This window comes from Phyllobates terribilis, unplaced genomic scaffold (genome assembly GCF_046119375.1).
Source record: "Phyllobates terribilis strain yellow unplaced genomic scaffold, ASM4611937v1 Scaffold_11__3_contigs__length_659146591, whole genome shotgun sequence".
Lineage (NCBI taxonomy): Eukaryota > Metazoa > Chordata > Amphibia > Anura > Dendrobatidae > Phyllobates > Phyllobates terribilis.
In genome coordinates, this window is record NW_027362771.1 from 88,380,683 (window position 1) to 88,399,685 (window position 19,003).

A 19,003-nucleotide genomic window follows, 5' to 3' on the forward strand; every position below is an offset into this window, starting at 1 on the left:
AAGATTCGTACAACGCCTTACCACCCCCAAACCAACGGGATGTGTGAGAAAATGAACAATATAGTCATTGATCTCCTGAAGACGTTGCCCCTGGAGGAACGCAGCCTGTGGCCAGAAAAACTGCCGGACCTGGTAGACATGTACAACAATATCCCGGTGAACGCTACAAACTGCACCCCGGCTTACCTGATGCGAGCCAGACCGGGTAAGCTGCCCGTAGACCTGGAGATGGGAGTCCTAATACCTGAGGACACCTCCCCGGATGCGGACTGGGATACGGAAAGGCAACTGCAGTACAAGAAGGTACAGGAGATTGTGGAGAAGAGCCTGGCCCAGGTGAGAGAGAGGCAAGAAAAACTCTTCAACCAACACGCCCCTGCTGGTCCCCTAGAACCTGGTGAGCAAGTCCTAAAGCGGAAGAGAAGGCTACATAAGTTGGACGACCAGTGGGAAAGGGAACCCTACACCATACTGCAGTCTGACCACGACAACCCAAAGGTGTGCGTAATCACCAAGGACGGAGGAGAAACCACTAGTGTCGTCTCCAGAGACCACCTCAAAAGATGCCCCGAGCAACTCCGTAGTGCAGAAGAGGATCAGAGTGACCTTGAACCCGCAGAGGACAAGGAAGAAATGATCAGCACCGTTCTCGGAGAGTTCCCTCAGTCCTGGACTCGCATAAATGATGCCATAGTGGTACCCGTCCTGCATTTCCTGCAACCGGCCCAGCAACAACCAACACCAGAGCCGGAAGGTGAAGAGGAGCAAGCGGTTCCAGAGGCAGAAGAGCCTGTTCCAGCAGCCCAGGAGAGTCAACCCTCTGCTGACAGTGAGCCTGCCATGCCTGCGGTAAGCCAAAGAACCCGCAGACAGCTGCCTGCCCTACCTGTACAATCAGCTGGTAGCTGTACCTGTTAGAACCTTGCTGTTAGGTTTTTTTTTCCTTTGCTGGTCACATGACCTTGTTGGCCTATTTAATCCTGCTCCGCCCTTCTGGCTTTGCTGGACTTCATTGTATATCTACTTTCTAGCTAGCCTGTGCTCTGTATCTAACTCTGTTAGTTTGCTTGGTCTACGGACCTCTATGTTCTATCTATTTTGTTTGTTCGTCTGTCTGCTACTATTTCTGTTAGGAGGTGTCCCTTATTCCTCCCAGTCCTTAGTACTTGTAGGGATTCCCTCCCCACATCTATAGGTCTTCGTACAGACTAGATTAGGACTTTAGCAGGTCTGATCGCAGGATCAGGTTCCCTGTTACATCGTAGGGATTCAGCTGAGTCTTATAGTAGGGACAGATCTCCTCTCTTTCCTTAGCTTTGGTAGCAGAACATAACAGTAAGTCCAGCCTGCAAATTCTCTAAGGAAAGATTTTTTTTTTTTTTTTTTTTGTTCCATCATGGTGTCGGTTCAGGATTTGGCTAAACACCTGCAGGGACTCTCTCTGGAGGTGGCCGAGCTCCATCAGCACGTGAGTAACTGTCCTGGAGCATATTTCTTGGAGCCTAAGGTATGTTTGCCGGATTTATTTTTTGGTGAACATCGAGAATTTTTTTCATTTAAAAATGCTTGCTTATTGTATTTTCGTTTGAGACCCAAGTCCTCTGGGGATGAATCCCAGCGCGTAGGGTTCATAATGTCACTTTTGCGCAAAGAGCCTCAGGAGTGGGCCTTTTCTTTGCAACCTAGTGATACATGCTTCAGATCAGTGGATAGTTTTTTTTCTGCTTTAGGACTATTATATGATGATCCTGACCGTGTGGCATCAGCTGAGACTGAGTTGAGACGTTTAAAACAAGGATCAGGTAATGTCGAAAAATATTGTACTCATTTTCGTCGTTGGTCCACTCAAACAGGGTGGAACGATTCTGCTCTGAAAAGTCTATTTCTTGCTGGGCTCAGTGAAAGGGTTAAAGACCTGCTAATTGCTTATCCTACACCTGAGGATTTGCAACAGGCTATGCAATTAGCTATACGGGTGGATAGAAGACTGCGTGCTAGGGTTAATGAGAGCAAATCCTCTGCCATGTCAGTTTCTGGTTATGATAATGTGTGTACTAACAGTGGTGAACCGATGGAGATTGGATCGGTGGCACCTCGCTCTCAAGAAAAAGACCGTCGTTTTTCGCAAGGCTTGTGTTTCTATTGCGGAAAATCTGGTCATTTGATTAAAGGCTGTGAGCTTCGTATGAAGAAAGAAAAAAAAATGGTCAGTCACGCCCGTATTGCCTGTTTAAATTCCAAGGGTATATTTTTAGCTGCTTCCACGATTGCTCAGGAAAAATTAATGGAATTTCGGGTGTTTGTTGATTGCGGGTCTACACTGAATGTAATTGATGGGGGATTCGTGGAAAAACTCAATTTAAAACCTGAACCTTTGTCATCCCCCATTGCTGTGGTTTCTGTGGATGGTTCCCCTTTGAAGAATATTACTCTCAAGGTCAGTGAATTTCCTCTCACTATTAATGGTGTTCACCATGAGAAATTGGATTTGGTAGTGTTGAATAACTTGCCTTCTCCAGTAATATTGGGTTTGCCCTGGTTAAAATTTCACAATCCTGTACTGGATTGGTCTACCAGTGAAATTAAATCCTGGAGCCATAAATGTTATGACAAGTGTTGTAACGGGCGTATTGCAGCTTTGGATAGGGGAGAATTGCCTGTTCCTATTCAGGATTTTTGGAGAGTTTTTTCTGAGAAGGAATCGCAGGTTTTGCCTCCCCATAGAGACTATGATTGTTCTATTGAATTGGTCCCTGGAGCGACTCTTCCTAAAAGTCGTTTATTTAACCTTACTATTCCTGAGAGGAAGGCTTTGGAGGAATACATACAGACAAGTTTGGCCGCCGGTCACATTAGGCCCTCTAAGTCTCCTGTGGCGGTTGGATTTTTTTTTGTAAAAAAAAAGGACGGCGGTTTACGTCCTTGTCTGGATTTTCGTGAGATCAACAAAATTACGGTATGCAATCCTTACCCACTGCCATTGATTCCTGATCTGTTTAACCAGTTATTGGGGGCCAAGTGGTTCTCTAAAATTGACCTTAAGGGGGCATACAATCTGTTGCGCATGAAGGAGGGTGATGAATGGAAGACTGCTTTTAACACTCCTGTGGGTCATTTTGAGAATCTGGTTATGCCTTTTGGTCTTACTAATGCTCCTGCATTTTTTCAGAATCTGATTAATGACATCCTTAGACCTTTGATCGGTAAAAATGTGGTTGTGTATTTGGATGACATTTTGATTTATTCGCCAGATCTGGAGTCTCATTGGCGGAGCGTGCGTGAGGTATTACAGTTATTAATGGACAATTCGCTTTTTGCTAAGCTGGAGAAATGTGAGTTCGCTGTACAGAGAATTAGTTTTTTGGGCTACATTATCTCCAGCAAAGGTTTTGAGATGGATCCGGTTAAGGTTCAGGCTGTGCAGGAATGGCCTAGGCCTATTGGTTTGAAATCGACACAGAGGTTTTTGGGTTTCGCCAATTACTACAGAAAATTCATAAAAAATTACTAGGCCGTTTTTGGTTGAGGTTGATGCTTCCTCTGTGGGGGTTGGCGCAGTATTGTCTCAGGATAACGGGGATGGATTACATCCCTGTGCCTTTTTTTCAAAAAAATTTTCGGAGACTGAACTGAATTACGATATTGGTAATCGGGAATTATTGGCTATTAAACTCGCATTTGAACACTGGCGCCACTTCTTGGAAGGTGCGGAATTTCCCGTTCAGGTTCTTACGGATCATAAAAATCTGATATATCTTGATGCTGCCAAGCGCCTGAATGCCCGTCAGGCTAGGTGGGCACTGTTTTTCTCGCGGTTTAATTTCTCCGTTACTTACATCCCTGGTACTAAGAATGTTAAGGCGGATGCCTTGTCTCGCAGTTTTTCTCCCATAGTCGGTGCTGAGAAAGAGGAAAACATTTTACAAGAAGGTGTTGTGATAGCTGCTTTAGACTCCGTTTTGGAAGATGAGATTCTTAAAGCTCAGGAGAATGCCCCATCTAACACTCCTCATGGGAGGTTGTTTGTGCCTGAGACCTTTAGGAGAGATTTGTTTGTTGAGTGTCACGAATCTCGGTTGGCAGGTCATCCCGGAATCTCTGAGACCAAGAGACTGGTGGGTCGCAGTTTTTGGTGGCCTGGATGGCAGAAGGAAGTCATTAAGTGGGTGCGCCAATGTACTATATGTGCTAGATCTAAGTCCTCACATACTCCTGCTGCGGGGTTGCTTTGTCCTTTGGAGGTCCCCAGTGCTCCTTGGACACATTTGGCTATGGACTTTATAACTGACCTTCCCCCCTCTGAGGGTTTTACTGTCATCTGGGTGATCGTGGACCGTTTTAGCAAGATGTGTCACTTGGTTCCCTTCGTCAAACTGCCCTGCGCTAAAACTCTCGCTAAGGCCTTTGTCAAGGAAATTGTCAGACTTCATGGCGTTCCTACTGACATTGTTTCTGATAGGGGTCCTCAGTTCGTGGCTCGTTTTTGGCGTGCCTTTTGTGACAGGTTGGGAATTCATTTGTCGTTTTCGTCCGGATATCATCCTGAATCTAATGGCCAGACAGAAAGGAAAAACCAGGATGTTGAGCAGTTCTTGCGTTGTTTTGTGGCAGACAATCAAGAGGGGTGGTCTGAGTTTCTGCCACTTGCCGAATTTGCTCTGAACAATCATACATCTTCTTCTGCTGGTTGTTCGCCTTTTTTTTGTTGTTCTGGGAGACATCCGTCGTTTGGGTCGTTCTCCAAGTTGGGATCTGCCGTGCCTGAGGAGGAGAATTTTTCCGGTGATTTGGAAAGAGTTTGGACGGATGTGCGTGGTAATCTTCAGGAGGCCAACAGAAAATCTAAAGACTACTTTGATAGGAAACGACAGGAGGTTTTGTTCGCTGTTGGTGACATGGTTTGGTTGTCCTCTAGGAATCTGCGGTTGAGGATTCCTTCTAAGAAATTGGGTCCCAAGTTTGTAGGGCCCTTTAAGGTGCTTCAGGTTGTCAACCAATCTGCTGTTAGGTTGGAGGTTCCTACCTCCTGGAGAATTAATCCGGTCTTTCATGTCTCTCTGTTAAAAAAAGCTGTTGTGTCGGATGGTGACGCCTCTGCCTCTGTTCCTCCGGTGGTGGAGGACGGGGAATATGAAATTTCTCGCATCCTTGACTCTAGACGGTATAGAGGTAGTTTGCAGTATCTTGTGGCCTGGAAAGGTTTCGGACCCGAGGATAACTCTTGGGTGAGGTCAGATGATGTTTCCGCGTCCAGACTTATCAGAGCGTTTCACAGGAGATTTCCTGATAAGCCTGGTCCTAGGGGATCCGGAGGATCCTCTTAGAAGGGGGGGTACTGTTAGAACCTTGCTGTTAGGTTTTTTTTTCCTTTGCTGGTCACATGACCTTGTTGGCCTATTTAATCCTGCTCCGCCCTTCTGGCTTTGCTGGACTTCATTGTATATCTACTTTCTAGCTAGCCTGTGCTCTGTATCTAACTCTGTTAGTTTGCTTGGTCTACGGACCTCTATGTTCTATCTATTTTGTTTGTTCGTCTGTCTGCTACTATTTCTGTTAGGAGGTGTCCCTTATTCCTCCCAGTCCTTAGTACTTGTAGGGATTCCCTCCCCACATCTATAGGTCTTCGTACAGACTAGATTAGGACTTTAGCAGGTCTGATCGCAGGATCAGGTTCCCTGTTACATCGTAGGGATTCAGCTGAGTCTTATAGTAGGGACAGATCTCCTCTCTTTCCTCAGCTTTGGTAGCAGAACATAACAGTACCCCTAATGCTAGTGGGGAAAGCTAGGTTGGTCCACCACCAGACAGTGGGCTACGTAGGTCAACCAGGAGCACAAAGGGACAGATACCCGCTCGCTGGAGAATATAGAGTGTACTAAGATTGTAAATAACCCTGTTGCCAAATGTTAAAATGTTTGCCAAAGTTACCTACATGTTTATTAATAGTGTGTTTCAGTTTCTTGCAGCTACCGTAAGGACTCACAGGTTATGGACTTTTTTATAACCGGGACCTTGTATGGACTGCATTCTGAGCCTAACCCAGGAATGAACTAAGACTGTGAAGGACTTGGGGTAGGACAGACCCCCACCTGGTTAAGGCTCTCCGTTGTTTTGGTGATATGGACACCCGGTCACAGGCCACACTGTGACCTAAAGAACTCAATTTGTGCGTCGTCTGTCTATTAATGTTTTATTGTTGTGCATATTGTCTTTGTTTATTGTTTAGTCCCGGAGTACTAAATTTCACTAGGGGGGAATGTGTCACCCAGGCCTGGATGCCACAAGTGTAATTAAAGCTGTGTCTGAGAGCAAGGGGGAGGTTCTCTGGCCAGGGGAACATGAGCATGCAATGCCTCCTGTCTCAGGCCAGTAGGGGGAGCAGGCTGCCCCTATAAAAGCTGGTACTGGGGACAGGGTTAGGGAGAACTGGATTGCCTGTCTCAGCTTTGAGACGTGTCCCAGAGTGGAGCAGGGACAGAAAGTTGATTGCACCTAAGAGGAAGTGTGGCAGTAGGAGAGAGCCACCAGCCAGAGACAAGAGGCGAAGAGAGCCTGTCTTGGCAGAGAAAAGACTTAACTTTACCAGACTTTGGTGTCTGAGGCTGGAAGGATTCCACATCACCCAGCAGATAACCAGCCCCCAAGGGACTGTACATTCCTTGGCCTAAGAAGCCTGGAGGCCCTGCCACAACCGAAGGGACCAGTAAAGCCGTACAAGGCTGGGAGCAGAAAGGAACCCACGTCGCAGACCATACAGGCGAGAAAGCACGGAAAGCTCGGAAACGTGGGCTGTTATCCTATCAGGAGGAGATAGTCAGAAGGAGCGCAGAAAGCACGGTAGGCCTACACCCTCACCCTGACCAGGGCCAATTTCCCCGTTGCTCTCAGACATCCAGGTCCCCTCCTAGCTGGGACTGTTTGTGGGTCAGTTTACCTGTTCAAGTAAAGACCCTGGACTGCAACCTGTTGTCTGTGTGCTCCTTGCTCCTCCAGCACTATCAGCACTGGGACTCCCACTACCATCACTCCCACCATCCACAATACTGCCCTGGGGCCGCACTCTTCCCGTGGGGAGTCACACTACCATAGCTGCACATCTCATCAGCCCCAGCGGTCTGCATGCAGCGGCGGTTCCTAATAACCGCAAATCCACGGGTGGCGTAGTCGGACATAATCAATATAACGGACTACCACTGGCCTGACCACCCTGAGCCACGGAACCGGGTTGCCACTACTACTCCCATTGCTCCCTATTGCCCGGATCCGAGTACCCCACGGCCCAGGGGGCGAGTCACTTCCAATACTATTTCCACATGTTGAAACAGCCCCAAACACTTACTAGGGAACCTCTCATACATAACACTGGCATAAATACAGAAGGCTTGTTAAAGGTCTGCCTCTATCATCGTCTTTCTCCAGCCTGGATAAAAATTCCTTAGACGCTGGCAGCAAAGACAGGATCCAAATATTCATTACTCCATATTTTCTCTTTAACTGTTATGGGTAAGTAATAACCTAGGGGTGAGACAGTACTTACTAATGCTTCTTTATAATAATCCTCTCCCACCCCTTTAAACTCTGAAGCTCTGGGGGGCTATTATGGATTCTTGCTCCCCTCTCTTGCCCTCCAGGCCATAGTCTAAGTGTTTCAATTCTTCGGTCAGACCATGATTAAGACTGCACGTCGAAACGCGTAGTTTGAGACAGCTGTGATCCTTGTGTGCACTAAGACTTATTATGGTGGTAGAAGCATTTTTTAATGGCTCAATAAAAGCTATGTTTCATTCAAGTTTATAACCTGATACTGGATCATTCCTCCTATTTTCTGATTCATGAACCAGGCTGCTCTGGCTTGAGCCGAGCGAGGCTGAAGACCCAGCACACCCTGGTCCTGTTTGGACTGTTAGACTGTGACTCCAGACACTGACAGCTCAGCATGCCCCAGTATCGGATTGGACAGCTGAGCTGCCAATCACAATACTGAAAGCTCAGCATGCCCCTGTCATAGATTAGACGGCAGAACTGTCATTCACTGTGTACAGACATACTGATAGGAGGAATTATGACACTAAAATTACATAATTATAGTTTGTGTTTAATTTATGTGTTTTTTTTTCTTATTTCATGAAATTCATCCACAATTCCAAACAGTTTATATCAAATTGCTGTCCTTTTTTTTTTTTTTACTGTCTAATACTTGTCCTATATTTTTGCTGCATAATCAAGGCTATCTTTTCAGTTGTGTGCACCTTTATGATTAACATGGCTCCTGGCTAATACTTCTGAAGTGGTTGAGAGAGGGATAAAACAGCTCAAAATATTTATTAAGCAGAACCAGACTGTTATAAACAGATTAGATAAAGCAAACATTAGTCCTGCATTCTTGTTGCTAAAGGCAGCTAACCTTTAATGAGGCTTAAAGGGGTTGTACTCTTTCAGAAAACTTTTCTCTGTATGCACAGTATATTGTAAAAAACAAATTGTGATTTACTTACCCTTCGCAGGAGCGGCACAGTGTCTCCTCTGCTGAGCTCAGTGATTGTTACTCTCATTCTAGTCAGGTGGAGACATAGTTCTGGATCTAGGGAAGGCAAGTAAAGTACAGTTTGTTTTTTACAATGAACTGCATATATAGAGGGAACTTTTCTAAAAGAGGACAACTCCTTTCACAACCTTAGAGGTATCCATATGTCCTGCTTGGGAAGGGGTTCCCGACCTAGGAAGTATGGATAGGTCCTGGCGGTTTGGAGGAACATACTCTGCGCGCGCACGATCGTCGCCGACTGTTCAGCTAACATGATAGTTGAAACTCGGCTCTCACAGCCGACCCCGGAAGTTTAACCCCCTAAGTGCTGCAATCCACATCGATCGCAGCTTTAGAAGGCAGGGAGAGGGAAGTGGTTCCTTCTCCCCTCTGATCGGCACCCGACCGGCAGGGTTAATCTGCTCTTCTAACACTTAGGGGCTCTGTTTATGGAGTCTGCAAACTATTCTAGGAAAATCTGCCCACCAAGAGGCAAATAGTGCATCATCCCTCCCAAATAACATTGTGTGGCTAAGAAAGCAGAAATTGTATAACACATTTTGGTGCCATTTTTACCCATTTCTCCATGTGAAAATGTAGAATCTGGGGCTAAAACAAAATGTTGGTGGCAAAAATGTAATTATTTATTTTTGTACTGCCCAATGGTATTAAATTCTGTGACATATCAGTGGTGTCAATATGATCACTTCACCCTTAGATGAATTTATTGAGAGGTATAGTTTGTAAAATGGAGTTACTTATGGGAGGCGTCTGCTGTTCTGGCACCTCAGGGGCTCTTCCAGTGGGTCATGGCATCCGCAAACCCTAGAAGTAAAATCTGTACTATAATATGGCGCTCCTTCCCTTCTGAGCTTTGCACTGTGCCTCAAAAGTAGTTCCTGATTACTTGTAAGGTATTGGTGGACTCAGGATAAATCAGACAACAAATTGTATTGTTCAATTTCTCCTGTTACCCTTGTGAAAATAAAAAATTTGGGGCTAAAACAAAATTTTTGTGGAAAAAAATGTGATTTTTTTATTTTCACTGCTCAACGTTATAAAATTCTGTGAAGCACCTTGAGGGGTGTAGCTTCCAAAAAGGGGTCACTTGTGGGGAGGCTCCACAGTTTAGGCACATCAGGGTCTCTCCAAATGTGATATGGCGTCTGCTCTCGATTCCAGCCAATTTTGCGTTCCAAAAATCAAATGGCTCAGAAGGAAAGGCCGTGCATGCAAACGGTGGTTTTCCAACACATATGGGATATCAACGTACTCAGGAGAAATTGCACAACAAATTTTCTGGTGTATTTTCTCCTGTTACCCTTGTGAAAATGCAAAATTTGTGGCTAAAGTAAAATTTTTGTGGGAAAAAGTAAAAATTTTTTCCTTCCACATTGCTTTAGTGAAGCCTCTGATGGGTTAATTAACATCTTGGATGTTGTTTTGAGCAGTTTCAAGGGTTCAGTATTTTAGAATGGTGTCACTTCTTTGTATTTTCTGTCACCTAGGGCCCTCAAAGTCACTTAAATTGTGATGTTGTCTCTAAAAAAAATTGGTTATGTAAATTTGTTAGAAAAATGAGGAATTGCTGATCAAATTTTAACTCTTCTAATTGCCTTAAAAAAAATGATATTTTGAAAATTGTGTTGATGTAAAGTATACATGTGATAACTGTCATTTTTTAACTATTTTGTGTGACATAACTCTCTGATTTGAGGGCATAAAAATAAAAAATTTGAAATTTTCAAACTTTTCCCCAAATTTTCGATATTTTCACAAATAAATGCAAATCATATCAAAGAAATGTTACCACTATCAGGAAGTACCCAAATTGGGAAGAGAAAGCCAGCACCAAGTACTGTTATAGACTCTGTAATCAGTTGCAGTTTAAGGTAAGCTGAGGCACCTCGCCCTGTGCAGACCGGGTGCTACTCCAAGAGCAAAAAGTGAGTACAATAAGTAACAAAACCATGTATCTTTTGGACCCGTGGAGGTGCGGTGTGTGCCAAACGGCCGTCGTCCTTTAATGTGTACCACCGACCCCCCTGCTATGAATTTTTAACGGATGAAATAAAGGAGGATTTTTTAGACCGGTGAGTGTTCTTGTTTTTCTCTGCATTGTTACTATCATAAACTACAATATGTCTCGAAAAAACATTCTCAAATCAGTGGGATCCGTTGAAACGTTGCAGAGTTATTACCACATAAAGTGACACTGGTCAGAATTGTAAAATTTGACCTGGTCATGAAGGTGAAAACTGTGGGAGGGGTTAATATGATTTGAACTCTTATTGAAATATACAAAGTTTAAAATTACATCACTGGATGCACCCTACTGTTCATATTTCCATATACAGTACCCCTGAAAAAGTTGTTTTTTCAGTAAAAAATAAAAAGAAAGTATGTTTTTTGTCTAGAATTTATCTAAAAGTACACACAAAAATATCCCTAAAATTTGCCACATCATAGCAAATAATACTTCCACCAAACGTATAACATCATACCCCAGGAAAGATGATGGAATTCCAAGGTCATTTCATAGACAATTAATGCACATCAAGTAGAAAAGGTTTCTGTTCACCAATACAGGAAACTCAATATACCATATTGCATAAATATCCAGTATATAGTGAATGTGCAGCATCAGATAGTATAAAAATACAGGCACTTTGTCCTTATGAATAAACAATGTAATCACCTATCAGCTGCACAGAGGATATAGCAGGCAGATAGATTATTCCATTGTTTATAGGTAAATACCTATAGCATTCTTGTACTATTTGATGCTGCACTTTCACTATATGTATGAAATTAAATGGAGTATATGTTGGTATACATGCAACATTTAGGAGCATTAAACCAAAAAAAGAACTGCTCAAAAAAATAATACCATTAAATTAATCATAATAAAGTTTTTATTAGGGACACCACCAGGACAATTAAAAACAAATAAGGAAAAAGACATGAACTACACAACACAATTAAAATGAGAGTCAGAGCAGCACACGCTGCATAATAATATCAATAAATATATATAAAGCACATTCACATTAGAGTATATATTATATAAAGTGCTGTGCACTAAAATCTAAAGTGATAAAGTGCAATACATAAATAAATTAATTATGAAACTTCATATTCAGAGCCAAATGAATATATAATATATAAAGTGCAATACACACAAATTAATAAACACCTAAAGTGATATAGTGCTTTACATAGTACAGTAGGTGATTAATGAAGCTCCGTAATAGGGACGACACGTGACTAACCCAAATTCATGCTGTGGGTGTTGTTTGCAAGATCCTCACGCTCCAACGCGCGTTTCACACGTGATGAGGTATGGAGGATAAGGCTTACAGGGAACCTATTGAGCAGGAACCTTTTCCACTTGATGTGCATTTACTATCTATGAAATGACACTACAGATTTTTGATTTCAGGCATTTCCCGCTTTCCCTTTTCTTGAGGCGCCTTTGTTTTTGATGCTTTTATTGATTCTCATATGTATTTAATAATCTTGTAATAAACTTGAAATTGTTCCAGAAAGTGAAATATTTCTCCCAGAAAATGTTTGCAATTACATATGTTCTGTTATACACGTGTTTATTTGCTTTGTGTGTATTGGAACAACACAAAAAAGCAGAGAAAAAAGGCAAATTGGATTTCATATTCACTTCTTTTGTCCTTGGGATTCTATCATCTTTCCTGGGATATGCTGTTATAGAAATTATCCAAGTATAAACAAGTATAGTTTTATGTGTTATCTTATACATATGGTATATGTGTAGATTTAATTGAAGCATCTTATATAGACCCAGAAGTGTAACGTAAACACTAAAACACTATTATTTGTTTATCTATATAGTCCTAGGATATTGTTCTTATTAATTTGAATATATATTTTATATCACTCAAAAGTTAATTTTTTTTTAAGCCTTAGCCATGAGTCACAAATACATATAAAGAAAGACATGATAAAATTTTAGCTACCTAATGCTGCCTTCAGGGTAGCATAGGATCATCCTGCATAGATTTATACACTGATCTGCATATATATACAGTGCTGGCCAAAAGTATTGGCACCCCTGCAATTCTGTCAGATAATACTCAGTTTCTTCCTGAAAATGATTGCAATCAAAAATTCTTTGGTATTATTCTCTTCATTTAATTTGTCTTCAATGAAAAAAACACAAAAAGAATTGTCCTAAAGCCAAATTGGATATAATTCTACACCAAACCTAAAAAAGGGGGTGGACAAAAGTATTGGCACCCTTTGAAAAATCATGTGATGCTTCTCTAATTCGTGCAATTAACAGCACCTGTAACTTACCTGTGGCACCTAACAGGTGTTGGCAATAACTAAATCACACTTGCAGCCAGTTAACATGGATTAAAGTTGACTCAGCCTCTGTCCTGTGTCCTTTTGTGTACCACATTGAGCATGGAGAAAAGAAAGAAGACCAAAGAACTGTCTGAGGACTTGAGAAACCAAATTGTGAGGAAGCATGAGCAATCTCAAGGCTTCAAGTCCATCTCCAAAGACCTGAATGTTCCTGTGTCTTCCATGCGCAGTGTCATCAAGAAGTTTAAAGCCCATGGCACTGTGGCTAACCTCCCTAGATGTGGACAGAAAGAAAAATTGATGAGAGATTTGAACGCAAGATTGTGCGGATGGTGGATAAAGAACCTCGACTAACATCCAAACAAGTTCAAGCTACCCTGCAGTCCGAGGGTACAGCAGTGTCAACCCGTACTATCTGTCGGCGTCTGAATGAAAAGGGACTGTATGGTAGGATACCCAGGAAGACCCCACTTCTTACCCCGAGACATAAAAAAGCCAGGCTGGAGTTTGCCAAAACTTACCTGAGAAAGCCTAAAACGTTTTGCAAGAATGTTCTCTGGTCAGATGAGACAAAAGTAGAGTTTTTTGGGAAAAAGCATCAACATTGAGTGTACAGGAAAAAAAAAGAGGCATTCAAAGAAAAAAACATGGTCCCTACAGTCAAACATGGCGGAGGTTCCCTGATGTTTTGGGGTTGCTTTGCTGCCTCTGGCACTGGACTGCTTGACCGTGTGCATGGCATTATGAAGACTGAAGACTACTAACAAATTTTGCAGCATAATGTAAGGCCCAGTGTGAGAAAGCTGGGTCTCCCTCAGAGGTCATGGGTCTTCCAGCAGGACAATGACCCAAAACACACTTCCAAAAGCACTATAAAATGGTTTGAGAGAAAGCACTGGAGACTTCTAAGGTGGCCAGCAATGAGTCCAGACCTGAATCCCATAGAACACCTGTGGAGAGATCTCAAAATGGCAGTTTGGAGAAGGCACCCTTCAAATATCAGGAACCTGGAGCAGTTTGCCAAAGAAGAATGGTCTACAATTCCAGCAGAGCATTGTAAGAAACTCATTGATGGTTACCTGAAGAGGTTGTTCGCAGTTATTTTGGCTAAAGGTTGTGCAACCAAGTATTAGGCTGAGGGTGCCAATACTTTTGTCCGGCCATTTTTTGGAGTTTTGTGTGAAATGATCAATGATTTGATTTTTGCTTCATTCTCTTTTGTGTTTTTTCCTTGCAAGCAAATTAAATGAAGATAATAATACCAAAGAATTTGTGATTGCAATCATTTTCAGGAAGAAACTGAGTATTATCTGACAGAATTGCAGGGGTGCCAATACTTTTGGCCAGCACTGTATAGCTCTGTTTCAGAAGTATTTACCACTATGAAGATATACAATATTCCAAAAATAAGCACCATAGAATTTGGATCTAAAATTAAGTTGTTTGAAAAGGAAATTTCTGATAAATCAATGGTTACATTTTAAAGCGAACCTTTTAGTTTCGATAACTGTCCAAGATAGCTACTAGATGTCAACTACTATTAAAGGGGTATTCCCATCTCCAAGATCCTATCCCAATATGTAGTAGGTGTAACATTAATAATATTAACATATACCTCCAATTTGAAATGTAGTATAGTTTTTCTGATTCACCCTGTCTCTTTCCTCATGTGCAGGCATTGCAGGACCTTAGCTATCCATGATTATGACCACTGATAAAGTGACAGTTAGTTAGCTAATTACTAGTGGCCGTAACCATGGATACCTGAGGTCCTGCAATGCCTGCACATGAGAAAAGAGACATAGCGAATCATAAAAACTATACTACATTTCTAATTGGAGGTATTTGCTAATATTATTATTACTACACCTACTACATATTGGGATAGGATCTTGGAGATGGGAATACCTCCTTAATAAGCCTGCTGGCAATCTTGAACATGCACACAACTTATTGGCAGTCCCACCATGACAGAGATAATATGGCGTATGTCAATCATGGCCAGGCAGCAGTGATTAGATCTGAGGCAGGGCTAGTGATAGTGATGCTTAAAAAATGAAAAAAAAAGGCTACAAAGCGAGTGATTATTCCAGATTAGTCCTGCCTTGGATCCTCTAATTTCACCTGATTGTCGTCCTCCATGTGTGTATATAAGACCTGTCAATTAACTGGAGCGGGGCAGGGAGAAAACGCCAGGGGACCATATTGAAAAAGTCATATCTCTCCCTTTAATCCCTGGTTGGCTTTCCAAAGTATATTTACTCTGAAATGTTGCAGAGTCTCAGCATAAACTATACTTGTCTGCAATAGTGCAGCCATGCTCAAATACATGCTGCCTGAACCACAAATCTCATGACAGGTCCACTTTAATAGCATTCATTTTAATGTTCCCTGTCCAAATAAACGTGATTTTATGTAAACATCTTATTGCTATCATCTACTGTAAATGCAATGCGAACTCAGTACTTTTTTTATGTCAGCTGATGAATGAAATAAGACACTTTGCCAAATTTTCTTTTTTCTGGCTTCCCATTTTTGACAATGCAGAACTGAAACATTTTAGAATTGAAGGTCTTGTTTACCAGCAATTGCCCATCAGAAGCATTCAGACGGCAGACAGACTCAGCAGGTCTGACAGATGTCAAGGCCTGAGGCTTGGAGATCATAGAGTAATGAAAATTAGGAAGCAAGAACAGTGGTGTGTGAGGGTGCAACAATCTGGAATAGAGGTGACTGACACATTTACATCCTGCATTTACTGACATACAGGTACATCTCACAAAATTACAATATCATCAAAAAGTTAATTAATTTCAGTTCTTCAATCCAAAAAGTGAAACTCATACATTATATAGATTCATTACAAACAGAGTGATCTATTTCAAGTGTTTATTTCTGTTAATGTTGTTGATTATGGCTTACAGCCAATGAAAACACAAAAGTCAATATTTCAGTAAATTAAAATAATTAACAAAAAACACCTGCAAAGGCTTCCTAAGCCTTAAAAAAGGTCCCAAAGTCTATTTCAGTAGGCTCCACAATCATGGGGTAGACCTCTGACTTGACAGATGTCCAGAAGGCAGTCATTGACACACTCCACAAGGTCCCAGAGTTCCAATTTTCATTTGGAAATCAAGGTCCCAGAGTCTGGAGAAAGAGTGGAGAGGCCACAATCCAAGCTGCTTGAGGTCTAGAGTGAAGTTTCCACAATCAGTGATGGTTTGGGGAGCCATGTCATCTGCTGGTGTAGGTCCACTGTGTTTTTTCCAGACCAAAGTCAGCGCAGCCGTCTACCAGGAAATTTTAGAGCACTTCATGTTTCCCTCTGCTGACAAGCTTTATGGAGATGGAAATTTCATTCCCCAGCAGGACTTGGCACCTGTCCACACTGCCAAAAGTACCAATACCTGGTGTAAAAACAACAGTATCACTGTGCTTGATTGGCCAGCAAACTCGCCTGACCTTAACCCCATAGAGAATCTATGGGGTATTGTCCAGAGGAAGATGAGAGACACCAGACCCAACAATGCAGACAAGCTGAAGGCTGCTATCAAAGCAACCTGGGCTTCCATAACACCTCAGCAGTGCCACAGGCTGATCGCCTCCATGCCACGCCGCATTGATGCAGTAATTGATGCAAAAGGAGCCCCGACCAAGTATTGAGTACATTTACTGAACATACATTTCAGTAGGCCAACCTTTCAGATTTTAAAAACATTTTTCAAGCTGTTATAAAGTATTCTAATTTACTGAGATAATGACTTTTTTGCTTTCATTGGCTGTAAGCCATAATCATCAACATTAACAGAAATAAACACTTAAAATAGATCACTCTGTTTGTAATGATATAATATATGAGCTTCACTTTTTGTATTGAAGAACTGAAATAAATTAACTTTTTGATGATATTCTAATTTAGTGAGATGCACCTGTACTTGTACAAAAACTCTGCTGACAACACATTCTGACAAACTGCATTTACTAGCAAAAACACTGACATTGTGTTTACTGACATTGAGGCTGGGGTCATTTTCCTCTCATCCGTGAAAATGGGTCAGATTATGTTAATCTCAGTCTGATCAGAATCTGGAGAGAGTTTGTTCAGAATGTGATCAGTGTGATTCAATTTTCTAGGATGTGGAGAAAAAAAATCCCATCTTCTCCATTCTGTCAGTCTGTGAAAATCGAACCACACTCGGATGTATTTTCCACCGACCCATGAATAGCCAAGTGCGACCCTATAATCGGATGCAATTAGTCCATGCTGCAATTTTTTCCTTGGTCCAAGGAAAAAATTGGACACGTGCACAGCCCCATAGAATAACATAGGGACGAGTGCAATCCTTCAAAATGACGGGTAGCACTCGTCTGATTTTTACTGTCTTGTGCACAAGCCCTAACAGACATATTACACTTACTGACAAGAACAATTACATTCTATCATATGAACTTTTTTGCTATGGACGTGCTAGTGGGGAGTGACCCTCTGCGATCTAATATCATTCATCTAATGGATAGGTGTTTAATATTATTAATTTGAATACTCTCTAATTTTATGAGCGTAGGTCAGAAAATGAAAGCTGAATTCTGATGTGTTAAGAACAACAGCAACAACAATTCTAGTCTTTACTTGTCTTTTCATAACAGGGAGTGTGATCCAGTCATTGACATAATAAAATAATGACAGGAAACATTCCTTTTTTGTATTACTCCTCTCAAAAACTTCTAAAGGTTAAAGGGGTTTTCACTACTCAGACAAAGCCTTCTTAAATGCTTTAGTCCCCCAAATAAAATGAAAAACTTAAACTCACCCCCTGCACCAGCGTCAATATACGTGCCAGGTCTCCCAGTGGTTTTGTGACATTCTAATGTCACGTGAGAGCTGTCGCTAATGTATTGCAGCGTTCACATCTACCCTGAGCATCCAAGTTTTATCCAAGGAAACCAGCCCATTAGTGGCCTCTGATTGTCATGTCATGTAAGCACTTTAGGCAGTGTCATCCTGGAACGACACTGCTCCAGGAGGGGAGTATAAGTTTTTGTTTCATTTCCAAGCAGTGGAAAACCCCTTTAAGTGGCAAGATATACTGCTCATTTCCATCAAAATGATGGTGCAAGTTATTATGACTGCACAGTAAAGGTGTACTTATACTGAACGATTATCATACACCAACAAATTAACAGATGAACGAGCAAAACGATCATTGGTCAGAAAAAATTATCTTTTGTGCTGCACAAAACTTCGTCAATCTCAGCACCACTTCGTCCTATGTAAATATGACACATGCTGCCAAGAACAATTGCAGCCTATTCACATTGTGAAGTACAGTCTGCCTGTATAAACAGGTGATTAAATTCCCTTCGATCGTTAAATAAACTTGAAACCAGAAGTTTACATACACTGCATAAAAAGACACATACGCATGTTTTTCTCAATATCTGACTTGAAATCAGAATAAACCTTTCCCGTTTTAGGTCAACTAGGATTACCATAATTTTTAATATTTGCCAAATGTCAGAATAATGTGAGAGAAAATTTTTAAGGCATTTTTATTACTTACTGCAAAGTTTACATACACTAAGATTACAATGACTTTAAACAATTCTGGACTGCCCATATGATGATGCCATGTGTTTGGAAGTTTCTGATAGTTTTTTTGCCAACATCTGAGTTAATTAGAGACTCACCTGTGGATGTAATTTAATGCACACCTGAAACACACTGCTTCTTTGTGTAGCATCATGGAAGAGTCTAAACAAATCCGCCAAGATATCAGGAAGAGAATTGTGGACCTGCACAAGTCTGGCTGATCCTTGGGTAGAATTTCAAGATACCGGAAAGTGCCTCGTTCATTTGTACAAACAATTATACGCAAGTACAAACAAGATGGGAATGTCCAGCCATCATACCGCTCAGGAAGGAGACGGGTTCTGTGTCCCAGAGATGAACATGCTTTTGTCCGACATGTGCATATGAACCCGAGGACAAAAGCAAAAGACCTTGTAAAGGTGATAGCGGAAGCTGGTAAGATTGTGTCAATATCCACAGGAAAACAAGTAGTGTATCAACATGGGCTGAAAGGCCATTCTGTCAGGAAGAAGCTCTTACTCCAAAAGAAACATAAAAACGCCAGA